At 38.8% G+C, this 18,560-nt stretch overlaps 1 long non-coding RNA gene across 1 annotated transcript; it reads left to right on the top strand.

Annotated features, from left to right (window-relative positions):
* The first annotated feature begins 7,716 nt into the window (after positions 1–7,716).
* Positions 7,717–8,922, top strand: LOC138813567 (uncharacterized). Its single transcript, XR_011367849.1, has 3 exons — positions 7,717–7,804; positions 7,970–8,147; positions 8,627–8,922. It is a non-coding gene; the product is annotated as an uncharacterized lncRNA (long non-coding RNA).
* The last annotated feature ends 9,638 nt before the right edge of the window (positions 8,923–18,560 follow it).

Genomic DNA, 18,560 nt, shown 5'->3' with positions numbered 1-18,560 from the left:
TCAGGAGGCTGAGATATGAGGACCACAGTTTGAAGCCAGACTAGGCAGGAAAGTCCATGAGACACTTATCTCCAACTAACCACTAGAAAACCAGACGTGATGTTGTGGCTCAAAGTGGTAAAGTGCTAGCATAGGACAGCACCCAGGCTCTGAGTTCAAACCTCGGGACCGACAAAAAAAAAGAAAAGAAAAGAAAAGGAATAATCAAGGGGTGAATATGCTCAAAGTATATATGCAGGAATTATCATGATAAGATTCCCAACATTATACAATTAATATGTACTAATAACATTGTTGGAAAAAAATTCAAAAACTCAAGACAAATAATACTTTAAAGCACATTTTCTTAAAAGCATAAATGAATGGTAGGAAAAAGTCTTGAACAAAATATCACTATTTATTTAAATAAAGGCAAAATTAGAATCAGTCTACATGAAGCCATAGTGGAGTCTAAGTCAAAAGCGTAAGTCTTGCATTTTTTTTAACTTTTGTAATATTTATTTCAATTTTATATACCTGGCCAGAGTCTTACCATTGTCCCAACTCTATGAAGAAAATTTCTAGTCCACCAGACACTGGAAAAGTACTTTTAAATTTCATAACAGAAATGAAAACCTTGAGATAAAGTCAATAATGAATGGCTATCTTCTGTGCAGAGTTTAAATATTATTATACTTAAAATTCAATATAAGTGAAAAAGCTGTTGCTGATTCCTTTTTTTCTCCCCAAAATAAAAAGCTGGAAATTTTCTCCATATCTTTAGCTTTTAGAATCAAGATAAGCATGACTGTAAAGGGTAAGGTATTTTATTGCCTGTCTACATGCAAGGACAAGACATACAAACATCACCACCGTCAGCCAAGAGTGAAAACTAGTCCTTTATCTCAAGGGAGCCCCAGGGGTAAACTTCCTTTGAAATTTCCAGTCTATCCAAGACTTCAAACTTCCTTCACTGTCTACCTCTTGTTCAAGCTGTTTCGTCTTCTGTGTGTGTGTGTGTGTGTATGTGTGTGTGTGTTGCATTGTATGTGTGTTGTGTTGTATGTGTGTATGCTGATAGTGGGGCTTGAACCCAGGACCTGAGTGGTATCCCACAGCCTTTTACTCAAGGATGACACTCTACCACTTGAGTCACACCTCCACTTCTAACCTTTTGCTGACTAATTGGAGATAAAAGTCACACACTGTCCTGCAATCCTCATATCTCAGCCTCATGAGTATCTAGGATTACAGTGCCCAGCCCCTTTTGACCTTTAGTATACATGTGTCCTTATTTTTATTATACTGTAAAGACTTAAGGTCACATGGTAATTAGATATAAGTAGTAAAACAAACATCTTCATGTCCCTACAGGCTTCCTCCTTATCTATTTATTGCGTTAAAAGCACCTGAAATGTATTCCTTTTCGCTGTCATTAGCTCCTCTCTTTCTTCATGAATAGGTATTTTATATATCTCTTAAGTGTCTCATATCTTTGAAGTATCATTTGTATATGGATATGCTTTATAACATCATATGCATGCATAGTTTTTCCATCTGTATTCATTACATACATTCTCTTTTGGTTGAATGCATAGGGAAAAAAATCATTCAAACATACATAATGTAAAGATATGTTATGCCAAAGACCTTCTCTGTTATCGCTGAACCATTCCCTGTCTTCTTTTGATCTTATGATCTATGATCAAACGACAGTTGAACGTGAGGGTTGTTACTTGTGGGTAGCAGCCACAGGAAGTAAACAGCTGTTTCCCTGCAGAGTTGGCAGTGGGTGAGCCAGAACACATCAGAGGCCTAGGAACCTGCCAATCAGCCTTGCCAACGCACAGGTGTGGAAAAACAAGACAATTACAAAGAACTTTCTCTTGGAAGTGAGTCCAAACAATCATCAGGATAGTGTGGGATTTAATATTTTTCAGAATTCTGATCTCCATAAAATTTCCAAGAGCAATAAAAGGAAGGGATCCAAATTGTCCAAGTTGTATAGGTGGATAAAGCACGTGGAGCACATCCAAGCTCACATATTGAGTCAGAGACGATACAGTCTTCTAAAACCACGTATGAAACCTACATTGTGGTTGTTGAAATCAGATGTTAAAGGTGCATGTGAAACCAGACAAGACCAGACTACTTTTTATAGTCAGATCTATCAGTTTTACTTTTTTCTTTCTCTTATTTTTGGTTCCAATACTGGAGCTTGAACTCAGGGCCAGGGTGATGTCCCTGAAGGGTTGTTTGTTTGTTTGTTTGCTGTTTTGTTTTATTTTATTCTTGCTCAAGGCTAGAATACTTTACCTCTTAAGCCACAACTCCACTTTATGATTTTTGGAGATTAGAGACTTACAGACTTTCCTGCCTGGGCTGGTTATGAACCACGATCCTCAGATCTCAGCTTCTTGAATAGCTGGGCTTACATGCATCAGCCTCCAGCAGCTAGCGATTTCACTCTTTATGTCAAGCTGTCAACTCTTTCTCTTACATTTTCCTAATGCATAAACAATATACCAGCTTTCTACTTCCAAAGAAAAAGGTTCATTGTTAACCCAATTTTGCCATTTTGAAAAAAATGAAAGGGAGATTAGGTCCTGTAAAGATATAAGATTTTTATTTGTATAGAATATGTAATAAAAGTTTTTCACCACCACAAATACAAGACATGAAAGAAAGACATCTATCTTCTAATATGAAATTTCATATTTAATTATTTCTCTAATCAAAAGCCTTCAAGCATGCTGTCAAATTACCTAAAGAATTAGGTAAAGGTGAATTAGAAAAGACAAAAAAAAAAGAAAAAAGTAGGAAAAACAAATAGATTTTTAAAAAAACAAGTAGAGTCTGAGGTCTGGGATACAATGAATACAAGCAAGAAGAAATCAAGTAGAGTAAAGTAGAGGATTATTATTTTTTCACTTCATAAATCACCATCATGATGTACATTCAATACCAGCAGATTCCATGCAGAAATAATGCAAAGAATTTCTGTGGGTAGGAACGGCTGAAAGCAGATATCAAACAACAGTGTCAGTAGCCCTGGATGGTTTGATAATGGCCCAGATTTCAAGCAAATACTTAAGTAGATTCTTCACATAGCTTCCAATACCGGGGTGTTACATCTCCCAGAAATGTTATACTCACAGAGTTTGCTCTCATTCCAAAGTGGAATCCTGAAAGATCTTTCTAAGTAAAATGTTGGCAGTGAAACAACCCCATCACTAAATGCCCTGTCATATGGTGTCATTTTTATGTGATTGGTCACAGATGTTCTTTCAGAAAAAATCTCCTTCAGTATTTCTGTCTGTCCATCCATCCTCAGTTCCCACTCAGCCACTGACTGGGATGAAAATCCCCAAACATCTTGAGATCTAACCTTTAAACATTCCTTTTCTTGTCTCCTCTGATGTTATATTTTCTAAAAGGAACTTTCAACTCATTTTCAATGATGAAGTAATGATAAATTACTTGGGTAACCTGATTAAATGTGATTTCAACAATGACTAAAATATTTTTGAGACATACAGCTATCACACAGTAACAAGTTGGAGATGAAGTTCAAAAGTGATATGAACTGGGAACGACTGTAAATATTAATCATATCTGAGACAGGTGACTGGATGTTTATGTAAGTGCTGGAGCATTTAAGATTAACTTAAAGAAAACCGAGTCTCCTGAAAAATTATTTGTAAGGTTATTTTTTTCTTTTGGTGGTAGGGCTTGAACTCAGGGCCTAGGCACTGTTCCTGGGCTCTTTAGTTCAAGGCTAGCACTCTAGCTCTACCACTTTGAGCCACAGCTCCACTTCTCATTTTCTGGTGGTTAATTGTAGATAAGAGTCTCAGGGACTTTCCTGCCTGGCCTGGCTTCAAACTATGATCCTTAGATCTCAACCTCCTGAGTAGCTAGGATTAACAGGCATGCACCATCCACACCCAGCTTATAAGGCCATTTTCTTAAACTTCGTTTTCTCTTGCTTGTAGATGATCCACCAATTCCAATACCCCCTACACAAACCTGAAAACTCAGATAGTATTGAATGCCATATAATATGTGTTTTTTCCTATGAATGTAGACAAGATAAAGTAAACGTACTTATCAGTCTGTCTAATATTAATAAGAATAAATTGTAACACAGGACAATTATAACCAGAGACTCCAATAAAAGTTATTTAAGCTGATCACCAGTGGCTCATGCTTATAATCCTAGCTACTTAGAAGACTGAGATCTGAGGATCAATGATTAAAGCTAGCCTAGGCAACAAAGTCAATGAGACTCTTGTCTCCAATTTAGTCAGCAAAAAAGTCAGAAGTGAAGCTGGGACTCAAGTAGTAGAGCACCAGCCTTGAATGTAAAAGCTGAGAGAGACAGCACTCAGGCCCCAAGTTCAAGCATCAATACCAGCACAAAATTGTTTTGTTTTCTTTTTTAAAGTTATCAGTCAGGGGCTGGTGGCTCATGCCTGTAATCCTAATTACTCAGGAGGCTGAGATCTGAGGACTGTGGCTCAAAGTTCCAGGCAGAAAGTACAGGAGACTCTTATCTCCAATTAACTAGCAAAACAAAAAACAAAAACTGGAAGCAGAATTGTGGTTCAAGTGGTAGAGCACTAGCTTTGAGGGGGAAAACAGAGTTCAAGCCCCACTACTGGTACAAAGAAAAAAAAATAGTAACAAGCGTACTGGGAGAATGAAAGAGGAAAGTCTAAGTAAGTATGTATCTCAATGGGATTATATAAAAATTTGATTCCTAACCTCAATATAAAGAAAGAAAGAGACCCGAAATATATTTTTTTTAAACTGAAAACCACCAAATTTTTTTTTTTTGGAAACAGAAGCCAATGGCATTAAAAACAATGACAAGGTGTGAAAGAATAGAAATCAAATTAAGACCATGGTTAGGGGACTGTTGTGTCTCTTAGGTAATTTTGTTTTCAGTATTCACCCTGGTAGTACTTCTTTTGGAATATATATACATTATTACCTTGATGAAATTATATACTTAATACCAAGCCTCTTCTATATGGGGGTGGGTAAGGGAGGTATGGGTAAGGATGAAAGGGGTTACATTGATCAAGATGCATTTTATTTATAAATGCTTTGTTAAATGTTGACTCCTCTGTACAACTACTTAAAGACAACAATGATAACATAAAGTTTTGTATAAAATCAAGTATTTTTTTTCGAAAGGAGGGTATTAGTGGTTCATGTACATTTGGAAAGCTGAGACAAGAGGATTGAGGGGAAGAAAAAAAAGGAGAGGGGAGGAAACAGGAGGAGAAGAGCAGAGGGAAGGAGAGTGGAAGAAGAGGAAGGAAGGGGAGGGAAGAAATCAGGAGGAGAAGGGAAAGGAGGAAGAGGAAGAGAATGGAAAAGAGGAGAGAAGGGGTAGGGAGGAGAAAAGAAGAAGTGAGAGGAGGGGAAGGGAGCAAAAGGGAAGGAAGGCAAGGAAAGAATAGGGGAAGGGAAGAAAGAAAAAAAAGAAAATCAGACTTTTGTGGAAGAAGGAAGGACTACTTCAGTATTTCTCTTCCCTTTAGTTATGTAGAAAGTGAGACTATACTTAACACAAACTATTGTCAAAATACCACGACAGCACTGAATATTAAACAATAGAGCCTACAATTGCACTTTCTAATTAAATAGAACTGCATTCATATTCCTGTCCCATTTGTACACTGCTTTAGCATCGTGATCAAAACTAAAGGCTCACATTTAATTTATCTGGTGTGAATCCTTGATTTACATCTTACTGTGTCACTTTAACAGGTTGTCTATAAAAACACACAGAGCTGAATTATTTCGGGATTAAATAAGGCAGCCAAGCATTTCCCACAGTACCTAGAGCATATTCAGATGCAATAATATTGGCTTTTTCCTTGATCCATAGTTTAAAATAATAGAGTAAATATGTATTAGCATCTCTCTACATCAACTCAAATTAAAAGCTACTTTCTATTCTCCACCAATGAAGCCTTGATCCCAAGCTTCCTGTGTGCCATATTCTTGAGGAAAGGCACCAGTAATTGTCTTTTTTTCCATCTTCATTCTCTATAACATCCTGTTTATATCCTGAATATCACTTACTAGGACACAAAATTCAGTTTCTACTCTTTGTGGAAGAGCTTATTTCTCTCTTGATCTTTGTTAGAACTTAGCCCAGTATTTAAAGCATCATATATGTTAATGAAACAAGAGGGTTGAATAATGGTTGTTATGGCTGCATAGATTTCTACAAGTTTACTAAACTATTTCTTCCTTAATTGATACCTTTCTGTTAGAATATTTTCCAACTTCCAGTTACTTCTACTTGTCAGTACTATCATAAGTGACTTATAAATAGAGATTTTTGTTTCATTTTTGGATTGTAAATACTCAATGTACCCAAGATGGGATCACTTCGGTCTAGATTTTCTGATCATGTTTTATACTATATCTTTCATAATCAGTACTCAAACAGATAACCTATGACTGAATGTACAAGTGAATTGAGGAAGAAAGGAAAGAAATAAGAAAAGAAGGAAAAGAGGGAGGGAAAAAAGGAGGGAGGGAGGAAGGGAGGAAGAAGGGAAAAAAGAAGGGAAGACGGAAGGAGCAAGCTAATGACCATCAACTAGACAATTAGGAAATTTCCTAAAGTTTAATTCTACTTGATGTTGTTTTTCTTAACCCTTCCCACCACTGATGAAATATGTTTTCCTGAGTATTACCTCATCTTTGGAGGAGAAGACAACTCCATCTGTGGAAGAAACGGCAGCTCCATCTGTGGAGGAGAAGACAGCTCCATCTGTAATATTCTTGTTGCATTTCTTCATTTTGCATATTGAGAATTCCTTCTAAATACCCACAAACCTCCTTCTTGAATGGGATTTATTAACTTCTTCCTGAAAACTTCCTAGAAATAGTTCAAAAATCTTGTTTTGGTAGTCACTATTTTTTTTTCAAAAATCTTTCTTAGGTCACCTAAGCCTGGTGAATGAAACTCCATGATCCATCACTACCACCACCACCACCATCATCACCATCATCATCATCTTCTTCATCATCATCACTATGATCACCATCATTATCATCACCGTCATCTCTGTCATTACCATCACATCATCATTACCACCATTATTACCATTATCATCACCATCGCCATCATCAACCTCCCCAACATCATCATCGTCATCTATAAGTAATGGATGCTTATGCCCTGACATTATAGTAAATATTATACTGATAATATCATCTCCATCATGCAAAAACAAACACCTATATCTTTATTTAAAAACTCAAAGACCAGGGACTGGGAAGGTGGCTCAGTGGTAGAGCGCTTGCCTTGCATGCCTGAGGCCCTGGGTTCGATTCCTCAGCACCACATAAGCAAAAAGAAAAAAGCCAGAAGTGGCGCTGTGGCTCAAGTGGTAGAGCGCTAGCCTTGAGCTAAAGAGCTGAGGGACAACGCTCAGGCCCAGAGTTCAGGCCCATGACTGGACCAAAAAAAAAAACCAAAAAACTCAAAGACCAAATAAACAAGTGACTTGTGTTTGGGCCCTCTTTCAGTTTTATTTAATCCAATCAATAACAGAGATTCCTTATTCTTCTTTGCTAAAAATGTGGGAACTGAGCCTTACGATTGAGTGGTCAGAGCTCACAAAGTCAGCAATGACAGGTCTTTATTCTCTCCCAGTGACCACCACCTGCTTCCACGGTGACACTGTTTTTCTTTATGCTGTCAGCCTGAAGCCCTACAAAGCCAGGTGCACACCCAGTGCCTATCACGAGGCCCAGCAGGGAAAAATCCTCCAGTAATATTCACATGTACTAAGTAAGTAAACTATTTGCATGGGTGATTATGAATAGAGTTAGCCTAAAGTCTTAGAGGCAACTAACAATGCTGCCCAAGCAGCAGACATCTTCTGATGTCTGCCTTTTGTTTCTATATCACAGAATCCATTAAGAGAGCTAACCATGTCTTGTGTTCTCTTCCTAGTTTAATTTCCTGGTCATCTGTATGCTACCTATGACCCGTAGCTTCCATGTGAACAAGCAGAGCAGAACTTCTAGTCTTTCGGGTATGGCTTTGTCAGTTCTAGATTTCCTGCCAGTCCCTCTTCTTCCCTATGTCTAAGTCATCAAAGAGGAACATGGAGCGAAATCTCCAAGATAAGGTGGGTTTCCTTGGTGAATAATTGCAATCAGGACTCTGGCCAGGTTGGAGTTTTATTGGGGTAAGAGATGCTAGATGTCAGGTGCTCTTAACTCATTCCTGTAATACTAGCTATGCAGGAGACTAAGATCTGAGGACTGAAGTTAGAAGCTAGGCTTGGCAGGAAGGTCTGTGAAACTTTTATTCCAATTAACCAGGAAATGCCAGGAGTGGAGGTGGAGTTCAAGTAGTAGAACGCCAGCTTGATTGATAAAACCTAAGGGATAGCATCCAAACCCAGATTCAAGCCCCAGGACAGGCGTGCGCGCGCGCGCGCGCGCGCGCACACACACACACACACACACACACACACACACACACACACACAAACACACACACTTGCATTTGGTGAGCACTGGCAGGCTTAGCAAGAGAGGTCGACAGCCACTAGGTGCACATGTCTAAAGTCACCACAGGTTATTTTAACCATTGGTTTTACAGGACAGTGTCTCACCAAAGTGTCCCTGTATGTGTGCCCAGCCATCCTTGTGTGACACACTTAAGAAACGATGGCTTGGAGAAATGTCCTGCGAGTTTTTGTCATCAGCCAATCACATGCGCCACGCCTGCCTTCATGGGTTTCCTGTACTCCATGCTGCCGGAATTGGACACCAGTGACGCCATTTTGAAGCTGACATTTTTCATATAGGCTGGGATGGATTTCACAGTTTCAAAGTACTGGATTGGGAGCTTTTTGAAAAGTTAAGGAATGTCAAAGAATGTCAACATGCTAATTTCATATTCTGTGTCTCAAAGGAGAAATGCTTTATTGAAATTCGATTACCACCTATGTCAACTGGGCTTATCCGAAGCTAAAATTGGCTTCAAACATGGTCTCTTTGTTCCCTGGTTCTTTCCAGATTTTGGGACATGCCTGCTCCTTGAGTTTCCCCAGGTTTTTTTTTTTTCTGTTGTTGTTTTTGTTTTGTTTAGAGACAAAATATTCACTGTGTAGTCTAGGCTGGCCTTGAACGTATGACTCTCAGTCTCCTGCATGTGGAGATGCTAGGCATGCATCAACTCAGCGAGTTCCTCTGGGGTTTTTTGTTTGGTTTTGTTTTTGTTTTGTGGGTCCTGGGGCTTGAACTCAACCTGGGCACTGTCTTTAAGCTTCTTTTGCTCAAGGCTAGCACTGTACTATTTGAGTTACAACACCACTTCCAGTTGTTGTTTTGTTTTTTGGGTTTTTTTGAGTAGTCTATTGGAGATAAGAATCTCATATACTTTTCTGCCAAGGCTAGCTTTGAACATGATCCTCAGATCTCAGCCTCATGAGTAGCTAGGATTACAGGTGTGAGCCACCAGCACCCAGAAATTCCTCTGGTTTTATTGTCACATTTCTATAATGACTGACAAAGAGATGAGGTTAATTAGGCCATCAGTGAAAAGAAGTGAGGGGGAAATGGAGAGGTATCTCAAGCGATAGAATGCCACCCTTGAGCAAAATACATAAGCATGAGAGAGGGGTCCTGAGTTTAAGTCCCAGCTAATACACACACACACACACACACACACACACACACACACACACACACGAAGAAAACAAACAGCTGGATGCTAGTGGTTCACGACTATAATCCTAGCTGTTCAGGAAGCTAAGACCTGAGGATCAAGGTTCAAAGCTAGCCTGAATAGGAAAGTCCATGAAACTCTTTTTTTCTCTGATTAGTCACCAAGAAGCTGAAAATGGAGCTGTAGCTCAAGTGGCACACTACCAACCTTGAGTAAAAAATGCTCAGAGACAGCATCCAGCCCTGAGTTCCAGCGCCAGTACCAGCACAGAAGAAGGAATAAAAATAAGTCAATAAATAAATAAACCAAAAAATGGAAAGGCCACATTGCTGTAACACGCAATGACTAATTGAACCTTAAATACTTGTTCCTTTTTCTTAAGTCACTTGACTGTTCTTACCAACTTGAGCTGCTGGGTGTGGCCCAAGACTCTCAAGGTACTTTTCTCTTTTTAGGCTCCATTCCACCTCCAGGAACCTCTGTGTAGCCTAGAAGGATAATGGCTCCTTATGGAGTTTTCTAAACCAGAGGTGGCTCTTTTATTTTGGCCACTGAAACACTCTTTTATTCCTCTGCCAAACAGCTAACCAGCCTGGCTTCAATCAACACTCCAGTAGACAGGATTGGCGCCCCTCTCCTAACAAGGACAGCCCTACAGCCAGACCTCTGCTCTGCTCTCTTAAAAAGAAAACCAGAAATACACTGGGTGTGATGATGCATGCCTGTAATCACAGCTACTCCCGAGTGGAGAGATGGGAAAATAGAAGTTCAAGGCTGGCTGCGGGCAAAAGCACAAGACTCTCTCTGAAAATCAAATTAAAGCAGAAGAGCTAGGGGAATGGCTCAAGTGTAACGTGCCTGCCCAGCAAACTCAAGGCTCTGAGTTCAGTTCCTGATACTGAAAAATATAACAAAAACCAGAATATGACTAAAGATACCCTCTATTCAGGCCTCAAGAATCAGTTATTTCTTTTGTATTTTGGTGGGACATAGAAATCAATTATTATTTTTATTCTTTTTCCTAGTACTACATAAAAATAATGCTTTCTACAGGGCTGAGCATGAGAATTTTGACAATTATCTTCACATACAGATGATGAATATATATAATATTTATATACATATTTATATATTATTATTATTACTATTATACAGCATACTAATACTACTATATTGTGTGTGTGTGTGTGTGTATGTGCACACACCAGTACTGTGATTTGAAGTCAGGGCTTCAGCCTCTTGCTTGGCTTTTTCACTCAAGGATAACTCTCTACCACTTGAGCCACAGCTCCAATTCCCACTTTTTGGTGGTTAGTTAGAGATAAGAGCCTCACAGATTTTCCTGCGTTGGCTGGCTTAGAATCAGGATCCTCAGATCTCAGCCTCCTGGGTAGCTAGGATTATAAGTGTGAGTCATCCACACCCAGTAATACTACTATATTTTATAGAGATGATATACATTCTATATGACTGTTCATTAAAACTATTCCATAATCATATATGCAAAATACAACATATGTAAGTATGCATATGTAAAAGGATACATATAAACAATGCACACACATATAATGACTATGTGTTGAAATTAATGTACAAATGTTTATACATTCACAATGCCTATCTATGTGTCTGGTTCTAATGCATAGTACAAGGTACTTGGAGTCATCACTTTCCTCCAGTTTATCTCTCTTGAAAAGTACCTTAAAAGCAGAATTGTCGTCCCTTCTATTCATATGTGCGTTCATTCATGGCTCAACAAATGTCACAATGAGGGCTAAGAATGTGGCTTAGTAGTAGAGTGCTTGCCTAGCACACATCAGGTCCTACTTTTGATTCCTCTGTACTACATAAAAAAATAAATTAAAATAAAATCTAAGATCTTTCAAAAAATGCCACAGTAAAGCAGAGAAACAGCCAATCACAACTCAACAAGTGTCAATTGCCTAATGTTTTTGTTTGAACTGCTAATTTCCAACTCATATTAGTGGAGAGTTCTGGAGTTTCTCAGAATCACGTATTTCACTTAGAACTAAAACTGGAATGTGACACTGTACCAATGGAACCCCACAGTTGAAAGCGATCTTTCCTTCTTTGCGTAGTGAGACAGCACACTTGTCTTAGAACATTGATTCAGTCTCTTTGTTGAGACACTGAATTCACACATGCCTATGTGGATGCAAGTGTCTTATCATAGTGGCAAAGTCTGTACCTTACAAACCTGATTCAGGGGAGAACTCAAATAGTGTAATTCCTTAGAAAGGTAAAACCAAAGTTCAACAAAATAAACACCAAGAAATGGGTACTTGAAAGAGGTGGGGTGGGGGAGGGGAGTAGATGAATGAAGAGAAGTGCGGAGAATGAAGTAAAAAAGGCAATATATATCCTACAAAATGAAGAAAAGTGGGGGAAGGGGTGGATTGAGAAGGATGTGCAAATGTTGAAAGGGGGAACATGGATCAAGATGCATTGTATTCATAACTTGCTTTGTTGAGTGGCAATTCCTTTGTACAACTACTTACAGGTACTAAAAGTATTAAATAAAATAATGAATTAGAAAGAATGATGTCATCATTTTTCCATTCCTCATCCTTTTTGAGAGCATTTATTTTATTGCTATAAATGTAACTCTTCAACACTATAAATTTCTCACTTAATCCTTTTTCAAATCCCTTTGACATGTGACCAAGAGTTGGAAATACAGAAATGTTAAATTTTATGTTTTTTTCCGTGTTACCCGTAGCCTGCAACTGTCATTGTTACCGAATAAAAAAAATAGGTAATAAAAGCTTACAGTAGTCCAAGAAACATTCCTTTTTGTAAGATTGACTAATTTTCATAGGATATAGCCAGACTGATGAAATCGGGAAGTTCCCCCAAATGGTAGTGCAGCATGCAAAGTGAACACATTTCATTTCTCTCTGCTTTGCTTCTGTCTTCAGTAGAGACACCTGTTCTCATATACGATCCGGGTTGGATACATCCTGTGACTGGGACTATTTGCCATGTAATATAGACATACTTTTTTCTGATTGTGGTGTGTGTGTGTGTGTGTGTGTGTGTGTGTGTGTGTGTGTGTGTGTGTGTGTGTGTGCGTGTGGCATGCCCATGTGTGCATGCATGCGTCAGACCTGAGATTTAAACTCAGAGCTTGTTGCTGTGGCTGAGCTTTTGTGCTCAAGGCTAGCACTCAACTGCTGGAGACACAGCTCCACTTGCAGCTTTTTTCCTGGTTAATTGGAGGTAACTTTCTCATGTACTCTCCTGCCTGAGGCTGGCTTCAATTTACAATTCTCAGATCTCAGCCTCTTGAGTAGGTAGGATTACATACTTGAGCCAGCACCTGGCCCTTCTGATTATTTTATAATTTCAAATTCAATCTTCTCAGCTTTTATCCAAGCAGATGTTAGGGCATATTTTGGTCAAATTGTAGATCTTTTCTAACATGCTGGTTTGAGCAGTATTGATAATTAGATGAGTTCCTGGTACTTCCTTGGGGTTCAGGATACATGGGAAGAATCAGACCTAGAAGCTTGAAATACTTCCAAGAGAAAGCCATCTCCTTCCTGTGTTAATGGAAGATGCTGGACAATCCCCTGTTCTCTTAGCCAGCTTGCTCTGAAGAAAAATAGAAACAATCACACCCTTTGCAGGGTTTTCTTCTGATGTTTTGAGGTCTAAAGGGCTCTAGAACACACCAAAGAAGCATCCAGCTGCACAGCACTCTCTCCAAACTTTCAACCATTGATATCATTTTATTGTCACTATTAAGGCTTTGTATAGAGGAGTTATCATTTCATGGGTCAGATCAACACATTTCTCTTTGGACAATGTCACTCCTTCCTTTACTTTCCTCCCATCCCTGCCCACATTGCATAATTCATTCTCCACATAGTGTCTACTTCAATCATTATATTTAAAGCAGTGACTGAAATCTTTGAAGCAGTGGTTGATTGCAGGTTGCTTATGGGAAAGATACAAGATGAACCACGAGCATTTTGGAGTTCAAGAAAATGAGCTAGTGCTCAAGAGTATATGAAGTAAGCAGGGGAAGGGGATTCAGAAAGGCCCAGAAACCAACCAGAAACGGATCCCAATAGTCAAAGCTGGAATAATATGAGCAACAAAATGAACCAAGTTCTAGATAATATCCAGGAGAATAGAAAAAAGAGTGAACCATGAGTTTAGCATGACAGTAAAAGTAAATGATTGAATATGTCAATACGTAGAGAAGAAGGGATGGTTCTTCATTATATTTCAATCAATGGACTCAGAATGGACTTGGGAAGTCAATGTTAAAAATCCTCACCATCAAAGGGCAGGACCCACCAAAGGACAGGCCTACCAAAGGACAGGAACACCAAAGGTCAAGCCCACCAAAAGGGCAGGAACACCAAAGGAAATGATCTACCAAAGACAGGAAAACCAAAGGTCAGGCCCACCAAATGTCAGGACCACTGAAGGAACATCGAAGGATGAGGCCCTCCAAGGAATAGGTCCACAAGAGGACAGGAACACTAAAGGACAGGATCACCAAAGGACAAAAGCCACCAAAGGGCAGGACTGACAACCTAAAAAATGAGTACCTTTCTCACTCATTAATCACCAGTGGAAAAGAGGACCTTTGTCTTAGAATATCCCCAAAGACATCACTTTGAGTAGCCTATATCCATCACTAGTCAGTCATAAAGTTTCTCAGAACCATCTACTACTGCCAGTAGGATGCACTAAGGAAGGGAAACCACTTCTATGATCTTTTTGCCCCCAAACTTGTAACTTCAAACTAATAGTGGAAAAATAAGTACACCCACAGAGGAAGATTCCCTGTAAAAGAACTGACCAGTACATCTTGGGGGCTTGATAAGTCATAATAAAAAAAAAACTAAGCAGATAGAATAGACACATCTAATTTAACTTACACAAATGTGTATTAGTAGGAAAATCAAGGAAGTATAATAAAATCTGGCTAATAAAGTAGCACCACTGGTGATGTCCTGGTTTTGACCATTGTGATACACTTAGGTAAGGTATAAACCTTACAAGAAGCTGGTGAAGTACACATGCCATTTTCCAAGAGTCTTATTAATTTCATCCAGAAATGTTAAAAATATCTGCAGGGATCAAATTATGATTCCCTTATATATCCAATCCCATCAGTGAAAGTGATTTCTAATTATATTATACTTCAAAAAACCTTTAAGGCCAATTGTACAACTCTAGTCCTAACTAAATGCATATTTTCAAAGCTAATATCAGCTAATCTATTTTTAATTCTTGGGGGTGGGGTAAACTTGGACTTAGGGTCTCAGGAAGCCCATAAATTTGAACTCAGAGTTGCCATTCACCTCTGCCCACATTCTATTCCTTAGTTCAAAGGCTTCCAGAGGGCAGAGAAGCTCAGGAGGAAATGAACCACCATCAAGCTACCCTTCAAGATCTCTCTCACCTTCAGGTTTTATCTGCTTGAGGAGTGAAAAAGTACTTGATACTAGGCCCTGGTGGTTCATGCCTGTAATCCTAACTACTCAGGAGGCTGGGATGTAAGGATCACGGTTCCAAGTCAATCCAGGAAGGAAAACCCATGAGATTCTTATTTCCAATTAACCAACAAAAAGTCAGAAGTGGAGCTGTGGCTCTGAGTTTAAGCCCCAGTACCAGCACACATGCAAACAAAGATGGCTGATGTAACTTTGCTTAAGATCTATCTTTAGAGAAAAGACATTCATTTGGTTTTGTTTCCAATCACTGCACCTAGCACTTAATTTAACCCTCATTATCTATAAAAGCTGCTAACTACACCAGGATTAGCAAGGGATTTCAAAATGTCTCAGGCACAATGATTCAGAAAGTGTCTAAGACACTTTTCTCAAGCACTCACAGATAGCTAATGAGATTATATGGTTGTCATAAATGAATGACAAAGCACAGACAGCCTTCAGGACTGGGGCTGACACAAGGTAGGCATTCATTGTGGTGTTTGAGTCCATTCTATATGCATAAAATTACCTTAAAGCATTTACCTTTGGTATGTGGTAAGGGGGAAAGGGCACTGTGGTAGCATATTTCAGAAGACATCTTCATGGTATTTTCCTAGTGACAATTGAGACTTTAAATACAGAATGGACACCTGTCAGAAGAAGACATTTAAGTGGCCAAAGGATAGAAGAAACACTCAACTTTGTTAAGCATGAGGGAAATGCAAACCCAAACTACAGTGATATCTCACCCCAGTTAGGATGATTAACAAGAAAAACACACCCAAAAACATAGCAGATATTAGCAAACATGCAGAAAAGGGGACTGTTGTACACACTAGTGATGGGTGTGGTAATTAGTAAAGCCACTAAGAACACTACATGGGTGTGTGTGCAAGTGCACACACACCAATACAAAGGTTCAAACTCAGCCTAGACTCTGTCCCTGAGGCTTGTTTTTTTTATTGTGAAAATACCACACAGAGGGGTTACAATTACATGGGCAAAATAATGAGTACATTTCTTATCAAGCATTGTTGCCTCCTCCTTTGTTTCCCCATACCATCCCTTCCCCCTCTCCACCAGGTCTGGGTTTTTTTGTTTTGTGTTTTTGTTTGTTTGTTTGCTCAAAGTTAGCACTCTACCACTTGAGCCATACTTCCACTTCTAGCTTTTGGGGGTAGTTAATTGGAAAGGAGTCCCAGAAACTTTTCCGTCAGGGCTGGCTTCAAACCACAACCCTCAGATCTCAACCTCCTGCATAGCTAGGATTATAGGCTTGAGCTGCCAGCCTAGCCTAATATGAGGTTCTTAAGAAAAGATCCAGCACAACCAGTTCTGAATAGATACCCAAAAGAAATAGTATTAGTATGCCAAAGACATCTGCACTCTCAAGTTTTTCACTGTAGCCTTCACAATAGCTAAGGTATGAGTCAACCTAGATACCCATCAATTTATTAACAGATAAAGAAAATATGATACATATGTACTTAATAGATATTATTAAGCCATAAAATGGGTATCTTTTTCAGTCAATTGAGATAGAAGCAGAATATACTAAAGAGTGAAATTATTCAGATATAGAAAGACAGGTACTGCATGATAGTTCTCACTTGGTGTATAAAACATGCTATTTCTCACCTGTGTGTGTGTGTGTGTGTCTGTGTGTGTATGTGTGTATAAAACATCAATTAGGGTGTTTAATAGTGCCTAATATGGGTGGGAGGGTATGGAGAGGAGACTAGGAGGCTAGCTAACAGGTAGAAGATTATTGGTCACAATAACCTTTTATTTGTTTTTTATTTTTTAAGTCTATTAATTTTTAAATGTTTTTATCTTTAAGTAATTGTACCAAGAGGTCTCAGTTTAATGAATCCGTTTGTAAGTACAATGCATCTTGATCATATCACCTCCCAACCCTGCCCCTTCCCTCAAGTTACCTGGCTCAATTTTCATATCGGTACACTGAATACTATGGTTGCATTAGTCCACCCTTCCTCTCACCCTTCATCTGTACCCCCTCCCCTTGAAGCCATCCCAACAAAACAGATTCCAGCTTCTGGTATTCATTTTATTATTAAACTGTTCATTACTATTTCAGAGGAGTTACAACACTGGTATCCTTCCCTGAGTATACCAGGCTTTAGTCAATGTGCTTGTGTATACATGACCCCATGTATGTTTTAACCTGTATAATATATTATTAAGGGTAACCAGATGAGTGAAACTGGACAACTCCTAATAGTCTTCACTAAGAGATGGAATCATTAATTCCCTTGATTGGATCAGTCCTTGAGATATCACACTGTCTACCACAATATCTACCATTACTACAGGTCAATCAAAACATTTTTAAATGTTTCTGCAGATGGAAATATTAACTACCCAGATTTGATCATTGCTGACTCTTTATGAGTCCAAGTTACACTGTATTCCATAAATTAATACAATTAAACTGGTTTTTTTCCCAAAATTTAGAGACAAGACCATTTCTTGAATGAGCTGAGGGCAAAAATGTTACTGGTCACTAAGGGGACTACCCGTGACTGTAACATCAGCCCCTAACCTGAGGGAAAAGATTTGAGAATTCCTTAAGAAAAATCTGTTCTGCACCCAAATTAATAAACTCAGAGATGAGAATGGAAACATCACCACGGAAACAACCAAGATTCAGAACATTATAAGGGAATACTTCTCAAAACTTTATGCTAATAAGTTTGAGAACTTGACAGAAATGGACCTTTTCCTAGCAAATATTGACATGCCAAAACTAAACCAAGATGAGTTAAACCAGCTCAACAGGCCCATATCAAGCATTGAAATAGAAACAGCAATAAGAGACCTCCCAGCTAAGAAAAGTCCAGGACCAGATGGTTTTACAGCGGAATTTTACAAGGCCTTCAAAGCAGAGCTCACACCAATACTCCTCCAACTCTTCAATGAAATTGAAAGAGAAAGCTCACTACCGAACACATTCTATGAAGCCATCATAACTCTCATCCCAAAACCAGGCAGGGACTCATCAAAGAAAGAGAACTATAGACCCATTTCTTTGATGAACATTGATGCAAAACTTCTCAACAAAACTTTGGCCAATCGACTTCAACAATTCATCCAAAATATCATACACCATGATCAAACAGGATTCATTTCAGGGATGCAAAGCTGGTTCAATATACGCAAATCAATTAATATTATTCATCACATCAACAGGAGCAAGAATAAGAACCACATGGTTATTTCAATAGATGCAGAAAAAGCATTCGACAAGATCCAACATCCCTTTATGATGAAGGTTTTGGAAAAATTAGGAATCCATGGAACATTCCTCAATACAATAAAGGCTGTATATGACAAACCTACAGCCAGCATTATACTCAATGGTGAAAAAC

This window comes from Dipodomys merriami, unplaced genomic scaffold, assembly GCF_024711535.1.
Source record: "Dipodomys merriami isolate MVZ:Mamm:240054 unplaced genomic scaffold, mDipMer1.0.p SCAF_6, whole genome shotgun sequence".
Lineage (NCBI taxonomy): Eukaryota > Metazoa > Chordata > Mammalia > Rodentia > Heteromyidae > Dipodomys > Dipodomys merriami.
Note: the sequence above shows the minus strand (reverse complement) of the source record. Positions and strands in the feature narration are given on the sequence as shown.